Source organism: Pteropus medius, unplaced genomic scaffold (genome assembly GCF_902729225.1).
Source record: "Pteropus medius unplaced genomic scaffold, Ma_sr-lr_union100, whole genome shotgun sequence".
NCBI lineage: Eukaryota > Metazoa > Chordata > Mammalia > Chiroptera > Pteropodidae > Pteropus > Pteropus medius.
The window spans coordinates 5,383,489-5,394,827 of record NW_024351543.1 but is presented as its reverse complement, the minus strand read 5'-3'; the positions used below and the strand labels follow the sequence as shown (position 1 = coordinate 5,394,827).

General features: G+C 36.2%; 1 protein-coding gene across 4 annotated transcripts in view; it reads right to left on the bottom strand.

The window, feature by feature from the left end:
* Positions 1-559: 559 nt before the first annotated feature.
* The window catches only part of CFAP91 (cilia and flagella associated protein 91), a 67,612-nt gene continuing 56,832 nt past the window's right edge, over positions 560-11,339 (bottom strand). For 2 of the 4 annotated variants that reach the window (XM_039843098.1, XM_039843101.1), the window contains one exon: positions 3,965-4,164. The gene's annotated coding sequence lies outside the window, so the exon portion shown is untranslated. Of the gene's footprint in view, positions 3,287-3,964; positions 4,165-4,192; positions 9,398-11,339 lie in introns of those variants that run through there. The other 2 variants (XM_039843099.1, XM_039843100.1) reach the window with 2 other exon arrangements.

Sequence of the window (11,339 nt, the reverse complement as noted above, 5' to 3'; positions counted from 1 at the left end):
GTCATATATCTGCAACATAGATTCTTTTAAAAAAAAATAAAATTATACCCCCTCCACCCATTTCTCCCATACCCCATCCCCTGCCTCTGGCAACCACTCATTCGTTCTCTGTATCACCAAGCTTGAGGTTTTGTTTTCATTTTAGATTCCACATATAAGAGAGATCATATGATATTTGTCTTTTTCTGACTTCTTTTACTTAGCATAATGCCCTTGAGGTCTATCCATGTTATGGCAAATGGCAAGATTTCATTATTTTTATGGTTGAATAATAGTCCATTGTATATATGTATACAACAATTTCTTTATCCATTCATCCATCTATGGACACTCAGATTGTTTCCATATCTTGGCTACTGTAAATAATGTTGCAATGAACATGGGGGGGGGGTTGCACATATCTTTTTGAATTAGTGTTTTCATTTTCTTCAGATAAACACCCAAAAGTGGAATTTCTGGATCATATAGAAGTTCTATTTTTAATGTTTTGAGGAACCTCCATACTGTTTACCATAGTGGCTGCACAATTACATTTCTACCAATAGTGCGCGAGGGTTCCCTTTTCGCCACATCTTTGCCAACATTCATTTCTTGTGTTTTTTTGCTAACAGCCATCCTAATAGGCATGAGGTGATAGCTCATGTGGTTTTGATTTGCATTTCCTTGATGATTAATGATGTACCTGTTGGCTACCTATTTATCCTTTTTGGGAAAATGTCTATTCAGATCTGCTGCCCATTTTTAAAACAGACTGTTTGGATTTTTGCTATTGAGTTATATGGATTCTTTATATATTTTGGATATTAGCCCCTTATAAAAATTATATCTTAATTGGTCTGGTGAGAGGTCCAAGAACCAATTTTTAAAGTACTCAGATGATTTTAATATGCAGCCATGGTTGAGAACCATTGTACTCCCTTTCTTCCAGTTTTCTCAACATTTGGCACCTATAATAAAAGATGCCTCATTCTTAAATGGTTTTAGGTAAGTTTTCTGGGACATCCAGCTTTCTTCTACTGCTTTGATGTTTAGTAGAGAGGAAGCCCTATTGTCAATACTTCATTATTCTTCAGAACACGGGGCACTCGTTCCTCGCCTTTCCCCACTTGTGGAGAGGGAGGGATGACAGCACATCCATATTCTATCCCTTACTCTCTCCCCAGAGCGAGATGGAAAAACTCATCTGATTGGTTAGAGACTGACATCTAGTGGGTCACATAGCGATAGGTGTAGTTACTTTGCCTTAAAAGCAAGAAATATGCTCCACTAATGTCTTTCTTGCTGCTATCCGGCAGCGATAGTGAAAATAGATACTTGATACTTATGGGGTGCTTGCTATATGGCAGATGCTGTTCTAAGCCTTTTACACACAAACCCTATGATGTACATTCTATGGTTATGCCATTTTAGACATGAGGAAGCTAAGCCTTCATGAGGTTTAGTAACTCATCTGAGGATGATACAAAGCCATTGGACTGGGATTTCAATCCAGACCATCTGGCTCCAGAGCCTTCTCTTAACCCCCATGCCACTGCACTGGTAGGGTGTTAGCTTGGCTTTTGTTCCACAATAGTAAGCACAGCTGGAGACCATTCACTGTCACTCCCATGCTCATTGGCATTCTCTGTTCTACTAGTAACTGGGTCTGTGAGCCTCCAGTACTGCATAAAAGTACTCAAAGTCTTCTAGGAGGTGCAACTCTATTCTCAAGTGGGTACCATGGTCTAGAACTGAGGAGGGGGTGAGAGTTAGTGGTGGGAAAGTCCCTTGAACTAACTTATACTCAGACTTTTTAATATAATTGTTCTGCACTTCAAAAATTTGGACTCTATAACAATTTTGTACTAACAGTTTCTCATCCCAAAGAGATCCTTTACCCACACTACACACTGCTTGGATTTCACCTTACCTATTCTTAAGCATTTTGAAGAGAGGCAGTGCCTTTGTTAAGTGGCACAAGGATTCACTATATCTGATTATGAATCCATGCAAGAAAAGTTTTCTAATACTTCAGAAATCAGTTTATTGTGACTGTGTGTTGCTATTTACTGTATTGCTCTATCCTTCATCTACTACTTGGCTCTCGTTGCCATGATAACTTGGCTTGAAACATAAGTTTGGCTCATCACTCACGGTGTTTCATTTTCAAGAACAAAGGTTATTAAAGTTGAGGTGTTTAAATTCATGCCATTATAGTTAGAAGGTTGACAGTATCAGAAAAAATGTTTCCCTCTCCTGGTAATCTTCAATTAGCTAATGGGAATTTTGTAATACCTTATATTTTCCTTTTTGTCTAAATACAAAGCATGTTTAGAAGACTATGTAAAGTTTTTTTAAAGAAAATATTCTATTTTGAGTTTCATTATATGCTCTTTATTAGAAGACATTTTAAATCCTTTTTCAAAGCAGGTATTGATTTTAACTTTAGTTCACTGCTACATAAGCAGGAATGGGCAAACTATGGCCCATGGGCCAACTCCTGCCTGCTGCCAGTTTTTGTAAATAAAGTTTTACTGGAACACAGCCACATTCATTCATTTATGTGTTATCCGTGGCTGTTTTCACCCTACAACAGCAGAGTTGAGTAGCTGCAACAGAGACCGTCTGGCTTACAAAGCTTAAAATAGTGTCTGGCTCTTCACTGAAGAAGTCTGCTGTGTATACAGCATTATTCCTCCCACCTTCTGTCCCATCATCTCTAACTTGCTTCTTCTCATTCTATATTCCTGATTTTTCAATGCACATGTGAATAATATAAATTCATCCAGTGCAGGTTAGCATTTTTAAAGGAACAAAACAAAATTCAATCGCCTCCTTGTTTGTACAGTACTCTTCTGTTAGTGATCCTGAGAGGAGAAAAATTGCCCCGCCTTAGTCTTCCCAGGACCAGGTAAACTCTTTCAAGGTTGTATGGTCAAGCATTTTTTTTCAGCTCAGGAAACCCGTTATTATAACTTTGATTATTATTTCTATTTTCCTTATCGTGGAAAATTCTTTAAGAATTCCTATTGCTTGTGGGATTGGTCATCCAGAGCTAACCTCCTTGCCATTTTTATCTCTTTGCCCTTTCATTCCCATCCCACATTGGGTGACAACACATTTGTCAGCAACATACCAATTTTATTCTCTGTTGTGAGGCTTCTGCATCCAAATGGATGTCACTGGATTTTTAATCTTTCTGTATTTTTTTTCATCTTAGCCAGCTTTCTTTTCTGCCGGCATCTGTTTCTTGGCCTCTGTTCTTATTTCCTGTTTCAGTTTCCTGAGGCCATTTCTTTTTTGCCTCCTATTAAAAACACCGAGAGGATAGTTTTTGAAGCTTTTGCTTCCTTTAATGAGATATTTTCTAAGAGTGACATACATTTTCTTTTGTAAGTTCTTTATGTGAGTCCCACGTTAATTTGTTTACTATTACTATTACTATTACTATTTTTTAAATTGTTTTTCCTATTCAAGGATCTTTAAATGAGGAAGGGTGCATTCAACCCTAATGCTTGTCAACACACAGACCAACAGATTGCTCTCCAACATCACCCTCCCTCTGAGTGTTGCATGCTTATACTTCTTAGATCTAAAGCTCAATGGCGAGTTGCTGTGCCATTTTTTATGTGTCATACCACACTTCATTTTTTTATTCCAATGTAGATGGACATTTCAGTTTCCAGTCTGGGGTCTATCATGAATAGTATTGCTATGGAAATTCTTATCATGACTTTTGGTACATATACTCATGCTTTTCTATTCAGTATATATCTAAGAGGTGAAATTCTGGGTCATGGAATATGCATATTTTCAACCTTGGTAGATAATGCTAATACACTATGAACAGCAAACCAAAACTACTCAAGAAATATCCAGTAACATTGTTTTTTGTTGGACTCAACATGCCAGCATATCTTCATGAACAAAATGTTGAAATGAGACACGAAAAAATTTTCTCTTGAAGTAGAGTACCCAGGAAACACTGAAGAGAATAAATCTCCTTCATTTGATTATTATTACTGAAAATCATTTTTAAATTATTGGAGTTTATGAAAAATAAATCTCCTTCCTTATGAATCGCACATTGACAAGCCCATAAGAGGTGCACATCTTGGGAGAAGCACAGACTACTGGAATTATTTATGATGATTTGTACAGCTTCTTTAAAAAAAAGGTCATAATCTGTAAAAAACAACACAAATGGTTATGGTTATGTCCTCTTTTTAGAAACAATCATTATCTGATCAATATATCTAAAAAATTACTGTGATATACAATTACACAGAGCCCTGGTTTTGAAGTCGGACAGCCCCAGACATAGCCCAGATCTGCCACTATGAGCCCCATGATCCAAACGTTTCTTGGCTCACACGGTCTCGGTTTCCAAATTCTAGCACTTAAAAAAAACTTTACATTAACTGGGTTATAACTGAAAAGTTAACATACGTACACCATTAAAAAACTGAAACTACAGAAGAATATAAACAAGAGAAAAGTCAGTCTCTTTCCCTTTAGTCTGACCTCCAGTCCCCAGTTTCCATGTCTAGCAACAACTACTCACCAATTTCTTGTTGATCTTTCCAGAAATAGTCTGTGTATATTGCAGGCATAATGCATGTATATACATATTTGTGCATATACATACATATTTCTAACTTTTAATTATGGAAAATGACACATACAGGAAAGTACAAAAAAACATTGTCCTGCTTAATGAATTCATGTAAAGTATTCATCTATGTAAATACCACCTAGGTCAAGAAATCCCATATGCTCTCACTTACTCCTTCCCAATCACAACCCTCTCCCTATCATCTGAAAGTAATCACTATTGTTTTTATTTGATTTTTACAGTAAACACTTCCTTGCTTTTCTTTATATCTTTACCTCCTAATTATACATTCATAAACACCATAGTTTAGTACTGGTTTTGAACTTTATATAAATAGACTTTTTTTTTTTGCTTTTGGCCTTTTTTGAACCTTATTATATCTGCGAGATTTATCCATGTTGTCGTATTTAGTTCTACTTCATTCATTTTAACTGCTGTAGAGATTTACATACTTTTTCTGCAAAGATCCTGACAGCAAATATTTTAGGCTTTTGGGCCAAAAAGACAAAATCAAGGATATTCAACAGGTACTCAAAGAAAAAGAGAGAAAACAAACTGTCACAGTTTTCTTTATTGATAAAATTCAAATATAGTAACAATAATTGACTATATTTTTTGTAATAGAGGTCTACTAATGAGAAGAATGGAACTCTTATTTAAGAGATAACATTTTGTCTGAGGTTCAAATCATCAAAATTGATTGCACATGTTCACCTGCTAATGGTGATAGGTAATGAGACATCTCTCATCTCAGCTTTGAAAATGTCTTTCACACAGATATGTGCTACCAATACTAATATCTATCCATGAGCATATGCTTTTAATTGTGTACATTTATTACTTAGAAGGTACTTTTAGAATTCCATTAGATTCTTCTCTTGAAATTTTTTTAACATGTCATTACAATGCAGATTAATCACTTCCGACTGAAGGTTAGGTGAGCATGTCTTCATTGCACGGTTAAACAGATTTCGAAATATGGAAATTCCTTTGACTTGTTTCAAGGTCAAAAACATGGTCCTGGAAATACAGTTTAAACTCAGAAAATATAGTCACTATAAATATGTGTGGGAATTGAAATCTTGCTTCTAGTTTTAATTTTGACAGTACAGGAAGTATATGAAGCGGCTTAATATCCCCTAGTCCCTCTGCCTTTGGCAAGCCTGAGTCTCAGCTCATGCCCAGGCGTGGCCAATGCCCCAAGGGAAGAAAATGGCCAGTGACCTCAGATCATTTAGGAAGAACTCTTTACTTCTCTACCATTTTAGTTCATCTAGTCCCCTTTGTTTCCACAGCTCTCCAATGTCTTTAAAAATATGACATTTACAGTGAATCCATCCTTTCCTCTAATTATTGCAGCTACCTATTACGGCCTACCTAGAATCAGAAGACATGACTATTTTCTGTTTCATCAATTTCTGTAATTTTTATTTATTTCCTTCTTTTACTTTTTTTTTTTGCATCTAATTTTCTGTTATTTTTCTAATTTCTTTAAAAGGATGCTTAATCTTTTCACCTTTTCTAATAAACACCTTTAAGACTACAATTTTCCAGCTAAGTGCTACATTAGCAGCATTCCACAAGTTTGATAAATATACAGCATTTTTGTTATTTTTCAGTTCAAAATATTTTTGACTTTCTATTCTGATACTTTCTTTGATGAATACTTATTTACACCTATATTTCTTAATTTCCAAACATGTATCTTATTACTGATTTCTAGTTTCATTGCATTTTTACCAGAGAACATACATGATTTAAACCCTGAAATGGCTAACACTTGCTTTGCGACACATTTTGTGGATAGCTGCCTTCTAGTTATGTCCTCACGTAGCAGGAAAAGATACAGAGAGCAAACTCTCTGGTGTCCCTTCTTATAAAGAAACTAGTCCCATCATGATGGACCCACCCTCATGATCTCATCTAATTCTAATTATCTCCCACAATCCTCATCTCCAAATGCCAACACAATGGAGGTTAGGGCTTCAACTTATGAATTTTGCGGTGACATGATTTAGTCCATAACATTCCACACCTGCCCCCCAAGATTCACATCCTTCTCACTTGAAGAATACATTCATTCCATCCCAACAGCTCCAAAGCCTTAACTCATTTGAATGTCAACTCTAAAGTCTAGAGTCCAAAGTCTGATCTAAATATTATCTAAATCAGATACAGGGGAGACTCAAGGTATGATTCATCTTGAGGTAACATTCTCCTGTAGCTACGAACCAAACAAGTTATGTGCTTCCAAAATACAATGGTGGAACAGGCACAGAATAGATATTTCCAATCCAAAAGGGAGAAATCAAAAGGAAGGAGTAATGGGACTCAAGTAAGTCCAAAGCCCAGTCAGGCAAATTCTGTTGGATCTTAAAGCTTGAGATGAATCCTTTTTGGCTCATTGTCCTGCCTTCCAGGTCACTGGAATGGCGGCATTACTCCTACAGCTCTGCTAGGTGGCCCCGCTTCTTCAGCTCTGCTGTGTCCCCACCTCATGGCTCTCTGTGGTGATCCCGTCACTACAGCTCTGCTAGGGTAGGGTTCTACAGGTGATCCCACCCTTAAGATTCTGAGCAGAGGCCATCTGACCTGTTGAAACTGAGACAGTGGCCCTGATAATTTCTGAATTACCTTCAGGGTTATTTTTCCCTCTTCTTGAAGAATTGTGCACATTTGCAGCATAATAGCTCTATCTTCTCATCCTGTCAAATCCAAGAAGTCTGACAGTCTCCTTCATTTCATCCTGTCTCCAACACTTTCATTTCAAATTGGCAGAATCCCTACTCTTACACTCCCATAAGCTCTTTATCAAATAGCTGCTCAGCTACATCCTTTGTGTTCTTTCTCATCTTTTGAAATATGGATAAGCTAAGATCTTCAAGTTCTTGTTCCTTTTTGTTTAACAATTACTTCTTCGATTCATCTCTGCTTTCACATTTTACTATAAGCAGTCAGAAGGAATCAAATTGCTCCTTTAATACTTTGCTTAGAAATCTTCTCAGCTAAATATGGAATTTCATTGCTTGCAAGTTCTAACTTCCATAAAACATAAGAATGAAGTTCAGCCAAGTTCTCTGCCACTTTATAACATGGACTGCCTTTCCCCCATTTCCAATAATAATACATTCCACGTTTCTGTCTGAGACCTCACTAGAACTGCCCTTAAGACCCATATTTTTAGCATGTGCTTCAAAATTCTTCCCACCTCTACCCATTACCTAGTCCCAAAGCTACTTCCACGTGTTCAGGCATTTGTTAGAGCAGACCTCCACTCCTGGTACCAAAATCTATCTTAATCAGATCGGGTTGCCATAACAAAATACCATAGATTGGGTGGCTTAAACAACAGAAATTTATTTCCTCACACTAATGGACACTAGAAGTCCTAAGCAGTAAGTAATTTTAAAAATCTATGTTTAACACTTCCAATATTTTAAATTCCTTTAGGTCTGTCTCTATTATCTGTAATTTCTGTTGCTGCTTATATTTGCTGTGCCTCCTCATACATGTGGATATCCTCAATTGTATTCTGGAAATTGTACATGAAAAATTGTTTGTAAAAATTAACCAAGGTCTAAGATGATGTCAAGTTTCTCCAAAGAGAATTTAAGTTTTATTTCTGACAAGTTCCTTCGGGCAACAAGAATCAAGGATCCCTTAAATCCATTTCTGGAATTGAGATTTTTTTTTTTATGGATCATTCGGACGATCAGAAGCTAAACTGAAAAGTATGTGAGGGATGGTTTACTTCCAATTAACCCTTACAATTATGGCATAGCCTTTTGGAGTCCCACCTCAAGTGGAAGAGGTTTACCAGGGCCTCAACTTTGACTCCAGTTTTTGTTCCCCTGGTTTTAAAAACCTGATAAAAGCATTGCTCAGCCTTTCAGCCATATTTTCTATAAAAAAGTGGCTCCAAATGCCAGACTCAACATTCTGAATTTGTCTTCTAGATTTCTGCCCAGAAATTTCTATTTTGTTAGCTCTACTTGTCTTCTTCAGAAAAAAAGTTTTTTTAAGCAATGGTCCATGCTTACTGCCCCTTTTTCTAAGCATTATTAAATAATTTCACATCTATCCTTCCCTCCTTTCTTCTGAGAGAAGGAAAAGAGAGTAATATATACTATGGGGTGCCACTAAGTATCATGTTCTAGCCACTTAATAAATTATTAAGAAGATACTTTATTAATTTATTGGTTGCTCTTCCTTGCTGAGTATCTGTAGTTAGCCTAGCAACTAGATTTTTTAAACTACATTTTATGATTACAATATGCTTTACATAGGTTTTAATGAAATATATTTTACTTTCACTGAGTATAAAAGAGAAAATCATTTAAACATTCTTCTGACTTGATTTCACAGCTCACCATGGATGTCATAGAATAGGTGTTATACTCAAAAGTAAAAGCAGATGTATTCAATTTAAACTATGTAAATTATTAATCTTATTAAAAGTAAAAAAAATGACTACCCTAACTTTTATCACAGTAGTAAGATAGGCAAAATGCTTTGGTCCTTGAATTGGTATTACATAGATAGTATTTAACACTACACATAAATACATGGTTTTTTATCTTCAATGGTTTCAGAGGTTATTTCATTATTAAAAACAAAAGTTTTTTAGCTGTGATTTATAGCCACAGCTTGATATTTAAGAGAACTTGATCAATTTTCTCTCTGCTATCTTTCTTAGTTTCCCCCTCATCTCAACCTTTTTTCCACGATCCTCTTTTATTGAGACTTAAGATCTCCATAGATGCCCCTGCAGAGGGTCTCTTGGTCACTTGTGCATGGACAAGCCTGAAGTGAAAGGAAATTATTTGTGTAAGATTATAGAGTTAGTGGCAGAGCTGGCCAATACCCAAATCTTCTGAATGCCAGGCTCAAATTTCCCCTAAACCTCGGTGCCTTCCCTAACCTCACAGCATACCCTCAGGCCAAAACAGTGAATGATGTGCCTCACCGTGGGAGGGCTGAGAGAAAAGTCAGAGGCAAACTGTTCACTTCATTTCCCCTTCTCATGAGAATTTTACTTTCAAATGACTCTCTAGCTCTGCTCTCCTAGTATCTGACAGGTGGTAATGCCAACTATGTTACTAAGCAGCACTACTTAAGGTAAAATGACTCCTGATTAATAACTGACATCTGGCTGGGAGGAATTATAAATGGACTATTAATACTGAATAGGAAACTGTAGCTTTGGGCTTTCCTGAGTGTGCTAACTTTTGTCAATGGGTAAATCCAATGGGCAGAGGACCTGAACAGATACTTCTCCCAAGAAGACATGCAAACTGCCAACATATGACACATGAAAAGATGCTCAACTTCACTAGCTATTATGGAAAATGCAAATCAAAACTACAATGAGATACCACTTCATACCTGTTAGAATGGCTATCATCAACAGGACAAATAATAACAAGTGTTGGAGAGGTTATGGGGAAAAAGTAACCCTCATACACTGCTGGTAGGAATGTAAACTGGTACAGCCACTATGGAAAACAGTATGGAGGTTCTCAAAAAATCAGATAGAATTACCATATGACCTAACAATCCCTCTTCTGGGTATCTATCTCCAAAATTTGAAAACATTTATCTGTAAAGATATATGCGCCCCAATGTTCACTGCAGCATTATTCACAGTGGCCCAGACATGGAAACAACCAAAGTGTCCCTTGATAGATGATTGGATAAAGAAGATGTGGTACATATATACAATGGAAATATTAGTCATAAGAAAAGATGAAATATTGCCATTTTTGATAACATGGATAAATCTTGAAATTATCATGCTAAGCGAATAAGTCAGACAGAAAAAGTCAAGAACCATATGATTTCACTTATATGTGGAATATAAAACTGATAACAACAAATGAATAAGAGAAACAAACAAAAACTCATAGACACAGAAAACAGTTTAGAGATTACCAGAGGGAAAGCGGGGAGGGAAGGAGGTAGATAAGAATAAAGGGGGTCAACTATATGGTGAAGGAAGGAGATATGACTTTGGGTGGTAAATACACAATGTAATATATAGATGATGTGTTATTGAATTGTACACTTGAAACCTATATAATTTTATTAACCAATGTCACCCTGATACATTTAATAATAAAATAAAATAAAATAAAATAAAATAAAATAAAATAAAATAAAATAAAATAAAATAAAATAAAATAAAATAAAATAAAATAAAATAAAATAAAATAAAACAATCTCCAAATAAAATCCTTTGGGGAGACACTGGAAACTCTGGATATGGAATTATTACAAGAGATACAGACCCTGGGGCATGCAAAGCAGAGCAACTCCTGCACCCATTCAATGTGAATTTCTTTTCCTTGTACCTGAGCTTTGTAACCTGGGGCCTAGAGAAAATAGCTATGTGTTCTTCTGTGTGGATATGGCAAGAGCTCCCACAGGAAGACAAATGCTGAATGTTGCCCTGCTGGAAACTGTGGTTCCTGTCTGATTTATTTCTGAGTAGACTGATACTCAAAAATAATCAAATTGTGGTCTATGTTATTATTGTGAGTATGAATGTTTAGTTGAGCCTAAGACCAATTCCTGGTAGGCATTGCAGAAGGCATCTGGGGTAGAACTGGGCAGGCTGTGCCACACGCTATGTTTTCAACAAGCGTAATGCCATAGGGATACATTGTCTACTTCCATAAGAATAAGCTTTTTTTTTTTTTTTTATAACACTGGCACATTTTTAGCTTTATTTGTGATGAAGTACAGT